The sequence below is a fragment of the Neofelis nebulosa genome, chromosome 2 (genome assembly GCF_028018385.1).
Source record: "Neofelis nebulosa isolate mNeoNeb1 chromosome 2, mNeoNeb1.pri, whole genome shotgun sequence".
Taxonomy (NCBI): Eukaryota; Metazoa; Chordata; class Mammalia; order Carnivora; family Felidae; genus Neofelis; species Neofelis nebulosa.
In genome coordinates, this window is record NC_080783.1 from 163,782,826 (window position 1) to 163,799,656 (window position 16,831).

The window sequence follows — 16,831 nt, forward strand, 5'->3', positions numbered from 1 at the left end:
TCATGACTCTTCCAACAGGGCAGCACAGTGGCTGTGCTCACTCTTTGGGCATGGCCCCCAGTGACATGCTCGTGTGCCAGGGAGAGATTTTAAACACCTATTTGTCACATTAACCTAGCTTATAGTCTCCCAAAATATAATTTATATACCCATGATAGGTGCTTTTTTTTCACTTAAAAGCAATAATATTCATATACATTTACTCATGTGTACCTGTGTTCTGTTTTCAAGGGGCAATGGGGTTCTCAAAGGCCTCAAATCTAGTAGTACATGGGGAAGAATCCTGCACTTAAAAGGAGTGATTTGGGTGGAAAGGGGGACATATGCAGTCATGCTTTACAGTATCATCCCACCACACGACCTACAGTCCGGTGTCCTTTGTGCACAAGGCAGTCCATGTTCTGACCCCTGCCAAGGATTCCATCCTTATATCCTGTCACTCCTAACCCTTCTCTTCACACATGTACAAACCTGTGCCCCTACAGTACATCATCTACAGATCATCACACTCTAAGACCAGGATGTATTCTTGTTTTCTCTTCTCCACTAGAATCTTTAAGAGGAAGGTTGATAAAGTAAGTACCCCCTCTATCTAATAGTACATATAATAAGTACTTAGTAAATATAAATGAATTAATAAAACAAACGAACATTACTATCTCATACAGGATTAGTATCTCATACAGGATTTATATTAATCATTGTTTTAAAACTTTTTAATGTTTATTTTTTGAGAGAGAGAGAGAGAGAGACAGAGTGCAAGCAGGGGAGGGGCAGAGAGAGAGGGAGACACAGAATCCAAAGCAGGCCCCAGGCTCTGAGCTGTCAGCACAGAGCCCGATGCAGGGCTTGAACCCACGAATCGTGAGATCATGAGACCACGACCGGAGCTGAAGTTGGATGCTCAACCAACTGAGCCACCCAGACACCCCAGGATTTACTTTAATTATTGATTACTTACCTTACCTTGTCATTTGACAAATAGATGTCTGCTCACCTCCACCATGGCCACTGTCCAGCCTCCACTTCTATTATCAACACTTAATTGTGGGGTCTTTGAGGACAAGAAAACATGTCATTAGCTAGTGTCCTCTAAAACACATATCACACTGCCTGGCACAAAATTAGTAGTTTAACTGCACTCACAGTATTATCCCAAGCTTGCTTTTACACTTTGTATGTCACTAAATGGACACCACTTGTATCTTCCATAACAGGCTTTAAAATGCATTTTACAGTCTTCTCACTTTATCTCCTAAGATTTATTGCAAATGGAAGTCACTGTGAGTCATTCAACACTTATCATCAAGATATTATGAAGATTTCAAAATGCTTTAAAATTGATTCAGCAGTTAAATATTTCTCCATTGCTCCTTGGAGAGGCTCTAGAAGTCTTCCTCTTTTCCTTCTCCCTGTGACTTTATTTTCTTTTGATTTCTAAACATGTTTTCAGAACATTAAAACAAACCACTGAGAAAAATCTATGAGGCAGTTTAAATGAATTGGAATTTGTAAGAACTTTCCTTTTAAATCTGGGACCTCTAGGGACTAGTAAAGGCAACATTTTGCTCTTGGAATTAAATTCATTCTGTCTTTTTCTTTAGAAGCAATAGAGATTCCAGTATCATGGTTCATTATTTCAGCTTCCGTAAGAGTTTAAATACATCTGAAAAGTTGGCTAGCTTTGTGAGGAATGAGATATGAAGAACTAGGAAATCCATGACATAAAGTTGGAATTGAAGATACAAATTAAAGATAGAAATCTGATAGATAACATCCTTTTGGAAAACTACTAGAATTTAGTCAGTGATGGGGTTCAGTGTTATATTAAAAACATAATTCTTGGGGTAACTGGGTGGTCCAGTTGGTTGAGCATCCAACTCTTGGTTTTGGCTCAGGCTATGACCTCACAATTCATGAGGTCAAGCCCTGAGTTGGGCTTTGTGCTGATAGCGTGGAGCCTGCTTGGGATTCTCTCTCTCTCCCTCTCTCTCTGCCCCTCTCCCGCTCACTGTCTCTCTCTCTCTCAAAATAAATAAATAAACTTTTTAAAAATGAAGACATAATGCTTGCACAAAGGTCAAAAACTACTGTTCTTTGTTTTTTGTCCTCTCCTCCAATCTTGTCAATTTTCTCACATGGCATTTGGGTTCATTACCAAAATATACCATGATGTGGATAGGCTTCCAGAACCTTCTAACTACCAGCAGTGGCAATGAGATATTTGACTTGAAAGTACCCCCAAGAAATCAAATAACTTTAATTTGTTACTAAGGACTTCAGATTCTTAATATATAATAGCATTTCAATACTCTATGCAGGAGCTATATCAGAAATTTAGTGTAGATATTTTGTTTTTGAAGTAAAAAAAAAAGTTAAATAAGAAGATGTGAGGAACAAAATCAACTTTAATTTATCATGTTGTAGGGTTGGGGGGTGAATGAATAGGTGATGGGAATTAAGGAATGCGCTTGCTATGACGAGCACTGGGTGTTGTACGGAAGTGTTGAATCACTATGCTGTAAGTTGAAACTAACAAAACACTGTACACAAGCTACCTGAAATTAAAATAAAAACTTAAACAAAATAAGTTTACAAACACTTAGGCAAAAACTTACTGTGTCCTAAAGAAAAAATTACCACTGTATAATAAGTTACACCTCCCTCTTCTTTTACAACCAAGTCACATCTCACTAATAGGAATTTGATATTCAAACAATGTGAAAAATCAGATTGTCAAATTTTGTTGAAGAAGTAAGCACTGAAAACGTAGCTGAGGGGCACCTGGGTGGCTGAGCTGGTTGAGTGCCTGACTTTGGCTCAGGTCATGGTCTCTCAGTTTGTGAGTTCGAGCCCCACATCAGGCTCTGTGCGGACAGCTCCAAGCCCAGAGCCTGCTTTGGATTCTGTGTCTCCCTCTCTTGTTTCCCCTCTCCCACTCACGCTCTCTCTCTCAAAATAATAAACATTTAAAAAAAAAAAAAAGAAGAAAGAAAATGTAGCTGAGCCTTTTGGATTCAACTAAAGTGAAAAGTTCTACTGCTTTATTTTATTTATCAAAAAATCATATATTAGACCTTATTTGGGAATTACCTCTCAAGTTAAGCAAACATAAAACTTGTAACACACAGAAGAACTTTTATGAAAGGATTCCAGCAGAAGCAGGAAGACATTGGTACCATTACTTAACTAAAAGAAAAAGGAAGTTGCAAGGTTTCAAGCCAAATGTTTGTGGCACCCAATGTTTGAAGCTAGAGTAAACTTCTTTGTCCACCAGAGTTAACCATTTACCTCACTCCCAAAGACTCAAGTGAATCACAGCAACACAGACATCTGAGCAATATCCTTCTGGGAGATAAAAGGAATAAAAGAAAGCAAATACTAAACTTATATCGTTATTTCCAAAGGAAAAATGTGTAAAGAAGTTGCTCCAATTGGTTTTCTGGTTTGTTGTTGTTGGTTTGGTTTTTGGGAGTGGAAAATGCAACCTCATCTTTGGGATCCAGGTTCCTTCAAGCACAGAGTAATGTGTGATGTGTTCCAAATTTGCAAAGTCCTGGTGGAAATATTAAGAATCTTGGGGAATATTCACTGCTTTGTATCCCCTTTGATTTTTGTTATTTCCATTATGTATCATCAGAAAAAAATAATAAAGTTTATCATTCCATAAAACTAACTTATTAGAGATAATAGTCACAAAAGATTATAAAATTAACTTTCTCTGAAGTAGATCATTAATTTTTACATCAATCAATTAAAACGTGGTGCTGAAATACACACGACATTCGGGAGGACTTGGATCAAGCCTGAAACAGCACTTTAAGACCCAAGAACTGAGAAGTATGAGAACTCAAAATGAGTGACAATGAGCATCAAATGACACATTTATGCACCTCTTGAATCTCTGATATTCTAGTCATCTATGTTCCCTTTAATGACTTGTCACTAAAGTTTCTGTACATAAGAACCTGAAAGATACAAGTGTGTGCTTTTTATAAATATTCAATTAATGTGTATTTCATAATTTTGAAATTTTTGTGACCAAATAAGGACGCTTATCTTGCAACAATTGTTTGGTCTACCCTTTTCTTTCTTTAAGAATACAATACCAGCTTGCTTTTAAAAAGAAGAAAAAAAAAAAAAAAGCACCGTCATGGAATGAAAACACCAAAACAGAAACACTTTTGGAGGTTGGTATAACAGAATAGAAATTCTCAATATTAGAGATTAGAAATTCTCTCAATTTATCATTTTTCTCCTCTTATTCACAGGAAAAGATCCTCAATCCCAAGAATCAGTTTTAGTTTATCAAGTAGATAAACAAAAGAATCCATAATTCATAATGTAAGAATGATAATAAATTAGAATGCCATCATGTATATTCCCTGTGGCATTTTTTTATCTAGCAGCTGTCTCCTCTGTCTCTGCTAATTCTCAAAAACAAAACTAAACCTAGATAGTCCTCTTATAAATTGTGATATATTTCTGGGAACATTAGAAAATCCTCAGCTACACTGCAATTGTGTCACACTATATATAGTAAGAAAATTATTACATTTTTGTTAACTTCCTGGTAACTGTTGGAATTAAGTCAGGCTTTTATGAAAAAGCACCAAAAAAACTTTTCTAATTATGGATTTGTAAATTGAGTAACTGATCATAAATTCTATTTTTTCCAGTATCCTATAATTTTTTCTAAATATTAACCGTGTTGTTGGATAACAATAGAGGCATTTTGTAGTGCTTAGGAAAATGCCTGATACAAAATAGACAGTTAATAAATATTTTTTAATAAGTGACAGAAAGGTTACTCCTAATTTTATTATCTGCCTTCATGTCAACCAAAGTTGTATTTTCTTTGGTTACTGTAATACACAAATATAAAACATTCCATCTGATATGAACCATTAGCCCTACCTTAAAATAATCTGAATCTTTAAATTTAGCCAATGCAATTTATCCAGATCCACTATGCTCTTAGTGGACACAGACCATGCAGGGGAAAAAAAACAAAACAAAACTGGAGGGATATAACAGTCAGCCCCCTCCCCCTGCAGAGCATACAAAATAGGAAGGACAACATGTACATTAATAACTATAAGACTAGGGAAAATATAAGCATCAGAAGACAAGGGAATATACAACAGTTTAGCGGGGACCTCAGAAAAGGTGTCATGGAAAAGGTGACATTTGAAATAAATTATGAAAAAAGGTCACAAGTCTTTGGCATATGACATTATGCCTTGGGATATCTCAAGCAAAGAAAGCACAATGTTCTTTTTCAGGTCTATTCAAGGAACTATGACTAACCCACTTGTACTGGAACAAATGGTCAATGTAGGAATAAAGAACAAGAGGAGCCTGAAAGTTGATGTTCAGCTTGGGGCTGGGGAGTCTATACTTACTGTAGTAGGTAATGGTTTAGGGTTTGTATCAGACAGAGTCTAAAGCAAATAGCACATTCCAGTGGTATCAATGGGTACAGTGGGATGAAGACAATATCTACAAAGGGTATGGGCTGAGTAAGGGACACCAACAAGGGATGGGAACAACATCCTGCCACAACAGCACGGTCAGCAGCACTAGTCCCAAAAGGGGAAGTGGAAGGAAATATTACTGGAACCTGCAGAGAGAAACTATAACCATAATAAAATGCCTCCTGACATGAAGCAAGGCCTTCTGTGGAGGTGGGCAAGCAACCTATAGCTGAGCAAGGAGAAAACCAGGGGAATAAATACCCTAACTTCCTGTTTGCTCCTTCCAATCGGCTCCTGGTGCCCCCTACTGGCTAAACCCAAATGGAAGCCAGAGGCAAGAAAGCTCACTGATGCAGTCCAAATAGGTCCTCCTCCCAGGGCAGAGAAGGGAATGGATCTGGAGGGGCAGAAGGGAAATATCCAGCACAAATTTTCTGAGCATAATTCTTCTTAGAAAAATTAATCCAACAGTACTGGTATTAATCCAATAGAATCAATGGATGTGCAGATTAAGAAACTAAAAATATAATAGAGAAGACTAGTAAAAACAGTCAGAAATTGGGCCATGGCAGTGGAAAAAGAAGTGAAAAATTGTCTCTGAGAAATATTACGGTGATACATTTGGGGGCTTCTAAAGGATTAAATGTATGGGGAAAGGAAAATTAGAGGGTCAAAATTTTCAATCTCAGTTCTTGGGAGAACAGGCCATTGTTAGAAACATAAAAATTAAGTGCTGGATTTTAGAGTAAAATAGGTAGAGTTACTAAGTCCTTCTCATGGGAATGGGGTAAATGGGAGAATGTGTGCTAAGAGTAGTATCTTAGAAATCAGGCACAACCCAGGGTCATATCAAAAAGCACAAGAGAAAGAACCCAAATCAATTTTGGGCCTAATATCATATACCCTTCATGAAAAAGCTGCTTTAAAAACTAATACTGCTCGAGTGCCTGGGTGGCTCAGTCAGTTAAGTGACCAACTCTTGATTTTGGTTCAGGTCAAGATCTCACAGTTCGTGGGATGGGGCCCCGTGTGGGGCTCTGCACTGACAGGATGGAGCCTGCTTGGGATTCTCTCTCTCCCTCTCTCTCTGTCCCTCTCATGATTGTGCTCTCTCTCAAAATAAATAAACTTAAAAATAAAAATGAATACTGCTGATTCCTCTCCCAAAAAATATTCCAAAAACCATGTAAATGGGAGGACAAGTGGGAAGTACTAACATAGAATGAAAGGCAAACAACTGTACTGATTGTGGTTATAAAACAGATGGCACAGTCAAAACTCTTGAAAGGCTGCATAAAGTAAAATCAGTAATTTGGCAATAAAACAAATAAAAATCCAAGAAAATACCATCCAAAGCAAAGAGTAGAAGGACGAGAAGAAACATGACGGTCAGCAATTAAAACAGTGTGGTAGTGTCACAGGACTAAGCAAATAGATGAAGAGAAAAGAATGATGCATCAGGAAAAGGTATGTGTGCATATAAGAATTGGAACATGATTAAAATCTATTTAAATTAGGGAAAGGGAATATGGATTACTTGATAAATTGTTTGGAAACAGCCAATCTTTAAGAAAAGATACACATGAGATTTGGTATCATTTAGGAATGACATCATGTGCAAGTAGCCAAAATCCCGACTAACAGTTGCTTAAATAAATTAGGCAGGGGGTGGTTACATGGTTGGCCAACAAGAATTCTGGGGATAGGCATTTCAGAACTGACAATGACTTAACAATATCACCAAGAACCAGGTTGTTTCTCTTGCCCACTCCACCATCACTACTCTGCTGGCTTTTGTTTTCATCCATGTTGGCTGAATCTCATGACCTCAGGCCTGTGTCCCAGGCAAGCAGAAAGGGGAAAGGCAAAGAGCAAAATGGCCATACCAGTCGCACATGCACCCAAATCTTACTGTTGGTGACATCTGTAACTGGAAGATTTTATGATTGGTTTCTTTGCTTAATCTGAATCTTTCCAAATGATCATGCATTGAATTTTGCCAGAAATTCATGAACCTGTTACCATTTTGCAGAAAGATTAATTAATCAAGGAAATCATAAACTTCTTCCTAATTCAGCAAGCTTCCACTGCTCTGTGATTCTCGGTATTTTGATTCATCTTAAATTTTATTTTTAGCATAGACCATTTACTAGATTTCTTCTTCTGGAAAATGAGCTGCAGTGAAAATTTACTTTTATGTACCAAACCCTTGGGAGCACAAAAATTATAGGTTGTCAGCAATAATGCTGAGTCTCTAAGAACTTTATTTAATGCATTTAGATAAGCTGTGTATTTTCAAGTATCTAATTGCAACTTTTAAAAATCATTCCCAGCATGATCTTCCCAGAAGGGGAAGATCTGGGAATGAGAAGAGAAAAATCAACCTACAATGAACTTTTCAATACTTCTCTCCATTTTCCTATTTTGTTTAAATATTCTGTTCTGCCATAGAATATTTCATATGCCATAGAATATTTCATATGCCATAGAATATAGAAATATAAATTTATTTTTACCACACAGATGAATATAATTTTTAAGAATCCAATAATATCATATAGTACCAAAAAGATTGCTAGAATTTGGAAAGAACAGAAATGTCTGTGCTTGAATTAGAAATACACTCTCACTGTCCCCTAAACTAAAATGGTTCTTGTGATTAACTTACATGATATACTGAGGATTTAAATCAGGTTAATTATCTCATATGTGTAGGTTAATCATACTAACATTGGTGGCAGGAAAGCAGTTAAAGTCCAAAAGAAGAAAATGGTATTTAATTTGGGGTGACAGATTTTTCTTTCTTCCTGATCTTCAAATAACTCAAGAAAATCATTTTCCACATACCATTTCTTTTCCATATGCAGTCCTTTAATAACCACTTTGGTCTTCCAGTTAGGAATTTCTAGAAGTGGTGGAGAGAATGGACATCTGACCAGGCTACTTTTCAACCCTAGCATGCCACTCAGTCATTTCTTGTAAACAGAAAGAAGTTGGGAACTGGCATGTTATGTTCTCTTTTTTAAAAACATTTTATTTGACATTTGTTTTTATTTTTGGGAAAGAGAGCATGAATGGGTCAGGGGACAGAGAGAGAGGGAGACAGTATCTGAAGCAGGCTCTGTGCTGAAAGTCGAGAGCCAGTTGTGGGGCTCAAATTCACAAACCATGAGATCATGACCTGAGCTGAAGTCAGAGGCTTAACCGATTGAGCCACCCAGGTGCCCCATGGTGTTTTATGTTCTCTTTATCCTCTTCTCCATCAGTGGGATTCTGTCTGATTCATGGAAAAGGGTCAATTGCTACATTAACCAAAGCTATTTCTGATATCACTGTAATGTTAGTGTGAATCCTAGCTCTCCACTAAAGAGGTTCCTGATCTTTAACAAGTCAGTTAATAACTTTGGCTCTCAGTTTCCTTACCAGTAAAATAGGTGTCACTGGGAAGATTAAGAAAGATTATGTTTCAACAGTGCCTTGCACATAATAACCATTTAATATGTTTTAGCTGTAATATATATTATTTTATGTTATATTGCATTATATTATTAAAATCCTATCCATTTTCAATACTCTTACATTCATGTCCAGCTTTCTCAATGAAACCATCACCCCTATAAGGTAGTCTAAACAATCTGCCCTTACTGATTTTTGTAAGACATAGTATCTTCCCTATTTGAGAATTTAATTACATCCTGTCTTATAAGTCACTCTCTAATTTTCTCATGTTGTCTCAGAAGGAGACCTTGATCCTACAGGGTCTGATGTCTTGTCCTAATCCTGACCAAAGTAGGAGAAACTCACACTGTTGTCCAATATCTTTCTGAAATAATTCTGTGCCCTATACTTCATGCAAATGGATGAGCTCCATTCAATTTGCTTGTCCATTAAACAGATTTTCCTTCTTATTCAGATTTCCTTGCATGTAAGATCAGGTGTCCAGAGCCTGGCATCTTTTCTTAAACCCATTCTCCTTTGTTTGTATCTCCTGCCAATCTTCTCCCCCAAAAAGGAGTGAGGCTATTTATTTCTGCTTCCTGCTTCCATCTTCCAGTCATAGGTAAGGATTATGTTAAAAATATCGATCACATAAGGTCGGTATAATTATGCTAGCAATGCCTATTCAAGCTTTCTTCGGTTTCTAAATTCTCTTTGTCATCTCTCCCATCCTCCCTGTGAGTTCATCAACATGACTTTGAGTATGGTTTATTTAACTTGTCCACACTCCCACGTGAGGCCAGACCTGCATCTTGACAGATTCTGTGACAAAATGATTGAGATTGTCCAGACCCTTAAGGAGAAGTAAACAAGCTTATACTTTGTCATAATGAGAAGCCCTTGAGGGTTTTAAAAAGGGAAGTAACAGGATAAAATATGCCTTTTAGGAAGATCTGTCCGAGCACAGTGTGAAGACATCTGGATGATATCTTTTTATTATAAACATCAAGCCAGTTATGAAAGGAAGGAAAAACCTGGAGGACAAGAAGGCCCAAAGAGGGTGAAAGGAAAAGGTCTGGTGTTAGAAAGTGGTGTGCAGGTGGAGAGAAAAGGAAGGAAATGTTACAGATGTTGAATCAACAGAATTTGGTGACTATTTGAATATGTCATGGGGTAAGAGAAATGAGAAAAATGAAATAACTTGCTTAAGGTTGAATATCACATGCATGTTTCTTGCCTCATCAACTACAACAGGAATGATCTCAAATGTTTTCATACACACTTCAGTGCCCACTAAACATGTGTTCAGTTAACCAACAAAGAACCAATCAATCTGCCTATGTTATCTGCAGCAAGCCTTGTCTATGAGGAATTGTCTTATCGAAATCCGGAATGTAAGCTGCAAAGCAATTGTAGCCAGTTTTTCCAAGTTTGCACTGGAAAACAATGCTGACAAAAAATTGCAGAGATGCCTGGAAACTAGAATATCAGTTCACTCATTGTTTTAGAGGTAATATGCTGACCTGAGCCTTCTCAATGTGATTAATAATCATTAGAATAAATTTGGATAGGTGCTAATTAAGTTTATCTCATTTAAACTAAACTTAGGTTATCTAATTTAAGACACACCAGTGGTCCTCAAACTGCAGTGAGCATCAAAACCACCTGGAAGGCTTTGCTTTTCTTTTAATTAAAAAATCAGTTTCTGATTAAGTTGCTTTAGAATAGTATCCAAGAAATCACTTTGAGAACCACTGCCTTAGTACAGTGTTTCCAAAACTTCGATTATGAAAAACACCTACAGTACTTATTAAAAATAAAGTGCCCCAGTATCTCCTCGGATCACCTCTGAATCAGAGAGTTCAGGCGAGGTGTTCAGGTATCTGATTTTTTGTTAAATGCCTCATACGATTTTTAGAATCAGCCAAGTTTGTGAAACACTGCCTTAATGCAGCCCTGAGGTAGATTCTATTATTATTCATATTGTACAAAACAAAAAGCAGAGGATTAGCAAGCTATAATACCAATAAACGGCAAAGTTCTTAACCCTTCCAATAGAGAGCTTAAACCACTGTTCATGATCAAATACAAAAAGTTTCTTATAGGGAAGTACTATGAACACTTTGATAAAAGGAATTTTATCTTATTTATCTCGGTATCTCTAAAACCTGGCAAGGTGGATGGATACTGAATGGTTGGTTAGAGCCAAGCCCTATAAAACAACACTATGCTGATACGAAATTTAAAACACAGAGCAGGGGCGCCTGGGTGGTTCAGTCGGTTAAGCATCTGACCCTTGGCTTCACCTCAGGTCATGATCTCACAGTTCATGAGTTCAAGCCCCATACTGGGCTCCTCGCTGACAGCACAGAGCTTGCTTGGGATTCTTTCTCTCCCACTCTCTCTCTGCCCCTCCCCCACTCACTCTCTCTGTCTCTCTCTCCCTCAAAATAAATAAACTTAAAAAACAACAGAGCAGCTAACAACAAACAGACAAAGAAAAAAAAAAAAAACTCAGCTCAAACAACGAGTGAAATTCAGGAAGGCAGAATCAAGTCTTCATTTGAATGAATTGACTGAAAACTTAAAATTCTCAACTCAGTAACTCTTAGTAAGCAGAGAAAAGAACCATATATTGACTTTGATGCCATAATAAATGTATTTTTATTAAGCATTTTATAAATGGCTTGATATTTATAATAAAAAGATATTTATTACCCAGATGTTAAAAGCCTTAAAAGTGACTTATAGGGGTGCCTGGGTGGCTCAATCGGTTAAGCAGCCAACTTTTGATTTTGGCTCAGGTCCTGATCTCACAGTCATGAGTTCAAACCTTGCATCAGGCTCCACACTGGACAAGGAGCATGCTTAAGATTCTCTCCCTCCCTCACCCTGTGCCCCTCCCTCCCTTTAAAAAAAAGTGGGGGTTTTGCGCCTGGGTGACTCAGTAAGTTGAGCATCTGATTCTTGATTTCCGCTGAGGTCATGATCTTATGGTCGTGAGATCAAGCCCCAAGTCGGGCTCTGCTGAGCATGGAAACTGCTTGGAATTCTCTCTCTTCTTCTCTGTCTCTGCCCCTCCCCTATGTGCTATCTCTCTCTCTCTCTCTCAAACTAAATAAATAAGCATTTTTTTAAAAACACCTTACAAAGTGTTTTACTAGATATTTCAGGATTTTCAGAAAATGAAATATCACCGTTTGCCACAGTGGTTTACATGCGCCAACTATCCAAAAAAATTTTTCCTCTGAAATGTTCCACAATTTGATTGAATGACTTATCTTTTATTATTATTTTTAGAGAGAGAGAGAGAGAGAGTGAGAGGGGCAGAGGGAGAGAGAGAATCTTAAGCAGGCTCCATGCTCAGAGCAGAACCCAATGTGAGGCTCCATCCCACAACCGTGGGATCACGACTTGAGCCAAAATCAAGAGTCAAATGGTTAACCGATTGAGCCACCCAGACACCCCAGATTAAGTGACTTAAAAAAAATTTTTTTTTATGTTTATTCATTTTTGAAAGACAGAGAGAGACAGGGCACCAGCAGGGGTGGAGCGGAGAGAGAGAGGGACACAGAGTCTGAAGCAGGCTCCAGTCTCTGAGCTGTCAGCACCAGAGTCCGACACGGGGCTCGAACTCACGGAGGTGAAATCATGACCTGAGCTGAAGTCGGAGGCTCAACCAAATGAGCCACCCAGGTGCCCCAGATCAAGTGACTTTTAAAATATTTAGTATTTTATATTATTTGACTATAAACTTATGTAAATAATAACAGCTAATATTGATTATACTCTATGTCTTTTAACACATTTAGTTCTCACAACAAGTATTTGAAGTATGTATTATTATTTTCATCATTTACAGATGAGGAAACACAGGCCCAGAGAGGTCTGAGGCTGCCCATGGTTCGCTTAGCCAGAAAGTGGTGGAGCCAGGCAATAAAACCAGGCCGTCTGGGTCTAGAGTTCACATGCTGTTCGACCATGATGTTATGCCGTCACCTATATTTGGAATAAAGAACAGATATCCTCATTTCACTTACTTTCTGAATTTGTATCCCCCGGTGTCATTATTTGCAATAATAGAAGTATATTAGAGATGAAATGGGGACAATAAATAAACAATAATAAAGAATCATCTCTCAAAAAAAAAGTGCTTAATCTGGGCCACACCTAAAAAGACAAAGAAGGAATTAGTAGCCAATACAGTTATAGGGATTAGAACACTAGCGGCCAATTATTTTTTCAAAGAGCAGCTCTACAGGGACAAGCAAATTCTGCCAAAACATTTTGAAAATTTCTTAACACAGCCTTGCTACAATGTTTTCCTACAGGATCTAGTCAAAGAATCATGCTCCAGGTGACTTGACAGATGCTGATTTTTGGTGTTCAGTCCCACATTCACCCTCTGGGGTTATGGGATGCCAGTGTAAGCCAAAATCCCTGCCTTTCAGAATTGCAGTGGAAAATTGAACAGATCCAGACAATTGAGAAACCTAAATCCCCAAACCCATTGTGCTTCTCTTGCCGGTAAAAGCAGAACTCCCTGCCATCTCCCTTCTCCTGCCCGAAGATCCTGAAATGACCCCATTGGGAGAATTCCAGTTCTCCTCAATTTCTGATTTCCTGACTGTAAACACACTGACATAGCAGAGTCACATTTTAGACATAATGGCAATAAATCTCATTAGTTTTACAATTCAAGGTACACAGCACATGCATAATGAATATTTGTTGAGTGGAAAGTTAGACAAAGTCTTAAGCAAGCCCATCTACACTATCAAATTCTAAACTCTGATGAGGCATATTACAGCAAAAATCTAGTAGGCTCCAATATTTTCTTCCTAAGCTTATTTTTCTAAGTCCAATCTGATGAAAAGGAAGATAATTATACTAAATTTATAAATGTTGAATCTCCTTTCTGAACAAAAGAGCCCTTAACTTTCAATTAATAAAAATAAGAACAAAGACTGATTTTCCTAATAGAAGAAAAGCTTAAGGTAAAATTTATTAATTTTACCTACAGTGGCTTTTTATTTTCTAAAATATTTTTTTTATTTTTATCAAAGTAATAATACATGAATACAGTTCAGAAATAAAATAAGATCAAAAGACTTATAAGGAAAAACAATTGTCTTCTATGTTACCCCCTCCACCTATCCATTTTACTTTCTAAGGGGAGACACTTCTTTTTTTTTTTAATTTTTCTAAATTTTATTTTAAATAGGTTCCACACCCAATGTGGGGCTTGAACTCACAACCCTGAAATTAAGAGTCCCATGCTTTACCGACTGAGCCAGCCAGACACCCCAGGAGAAACATTTCTGAAGTCCTTTCAGTATATATTTTGGCAGTTAGTGTCAAATCTCCAAATATTATTAGGTTGCTGTTCGTTGTTTAGCTATTTTAGATTTTATTTATCCACTACTATAATGTATGCATATTTAAATTCTCCCACCCTCTCTCTATTCTCCATCTTTCTCCCAACACAGTTATATAAAGTTTTAGTTAAAATTGCTAAGCTCTGTTTATAATTTTAGGAATTTGTGAAGCCAAGAACTTTACAGTGATTATATTTCCTTTCCTGTACAGATTTCCTGGAGTTTCTCAGTGTTTTTCTTCTCTTCATAAAATTTATTTTTTATACTAATCTCTCTCTCTCTTTTTTTTAAGTTTCAATGGAGCAGATCCTCTGTGTAATCTCTATTTTTCCAGAGACCTCCTCCCTGGAGTCTTCTGTCTTCCTGCTGCCAACCAGGCTGTTTCTCAGATTTATTTCATGACTATCATCCCAATGATTTTTGCAGACTGAGCTTCTGGATCCCACTCTGCCTCATGTTGGTTTACTTCTCTATTTTACTAGGGCATATTTTCATAGAATTCTACTGAGAAATAAAAGTCATTCAGGTAAGATACACTTCCATACCTAAAAATGCATTTGAGCTGCCCTCCACTTGAGTTACAGTTTGAATAAAGAACAGTTAGTTAAAAGTCACTTTTCTTCTGAAAACTGTACCAGTGCTATACCCCCAGAACCTCCTAGAACAATTCCTAGTGCATATTTGGCACTCAATAAGTATTTGTTAAATGGGTGAATGAATGAATGTGATGCTTCTTCAAAGTTCCTTTTAATTCTCTTCTGTTTCCTGCCATGTTTCTTATTTTTCATTGCTCAAGGTTCTGTCCCAAAAATACAGTGATCCTTCTTTGTCTATGCATATTTAAGAAAAAAAGCTCTGAAAAACTGATTGAGAGTGCTATCCACATGAGTGGTTCTCAAAATATGGTCTTCAGCTTTACCTGGAAACTTGTTAAAAGGAAAATTCTCTAGCTTCATCCCAAACTTAGTGAATCAGAAACTCCAAAGTTGAGACCAAGAAATCTGAGTTTTAATAAGCCCTCCAACTGATCCCAATGCACACAAATGTTTGAGAACCATGTAGGTAGGACCACTGCTTTTGGGTTATCTCGGGAGGAGTGAGCATTCATATAGGGAGATCTTTTATATAGGGTTGCTAAGTTCTTCAGGGAAGAAATCTTGAGTCTCTCGCCCACAAGCTAAATATCTAACTGCTAGTGTTTTGCTGGATGGTTTAGAGTGAGACACAATGACCCACTCCTCTGATATGATGACAAGATGGACAAAGTGACTCTTGGATCCTTAGAACTGCTGTAACTTTTCAACAAAGAGCCATCGTTCCAATTCTGTAAGATATCTGTCATTTGGACCACTAATTCAGTTTCCTGTACCTCCTTTTTTGGACACGCTCTTTTCCATAAACTGTACCCACTTGAGGTAATTGAGTATGTCTCTGCTCTTGCCACTTGCAAGAACATGACAAACATAGTTGAAAATTATAAATACTTGTCATTATATGGACTATTGGAATTTCTTGCAACTCAAAAAATTTGTGTTGGGAAACAACAAAATAATTCCAGCTCTTCACTTTATTATAAAGTACATTTCACATATTTCTGTGAAAGACCACTAGGTGGCACTTTCTGCTCTTCTTATATTCACAATTTTCTCCTTTCCTTTAGGGTAAACCTTTTATGGAGTTCCTTTGCCTCTTGTGGCACCTCCTCAAGATCTCCTGAAAGAATGGTTGCACTTTGGTGACTCAGTTAGTCTTTGGTGACTCATTCAATTAGTTCTGCTGCATCAGTAAAGAGTCAAGTAATGTCTTCTAATTGTTCACCACCCTGTCACAAGTCGCATGTATTTTTACCTTGCCTGGTGGGAAATCTGAATACTAAACCCCCAATTCAACAAACTACAAAACAATTGCCTCCATCTGAAATGTAAAATGTTAGTAAGCTTATCACTCTGAGGATATTTTTGTCCTTGCAATAGGGTCCAACCAAATGAAGTTCAAAAGGGAAAAAATGGTTCCTACAAATAAACACGAGTTCCTTACACAGGGTAGTAACAATGATCCTTTGCCTTTTATAAAAATTTTTGGGGGCGCCTGGGTGGCGCAGTCGGTTAAGCGTCCGACTTCAGCCAGGTCACGATCTCGCGGTCCGTGAGTTCGAGCCCCGCGTCGGGCTCTGGGCTGATGGCTCGGAGCCTGGAGCCTGTTTCCGATTCTGTGTCTCCCTCTCTCTCTGCCCCTCCCCCGTTCATGCTCTGTCTCTGTCTGTCCCAAAAATAAATAAAAAAACATTAAAAAATAAAAAAAAAAAATTAAAAAAAAAAAAATTTTTGTCCTTCAAGTTTAAACACTGTGTAAATCAATATTTCATTGATCATCAGTGGATTTTTTTCTTATTTGAGAGGATTTCCTAAAGATTTTTCTTCAAATTTTTCCTATGCATTTAATGCTACTCATCCTTTAAGAATCTGCTCATTTGATCACGTCTGACAAATCTTTACCAAAATCTTGCTCTGTTTGAAGCTGAATTAGGGGTCCCACCTC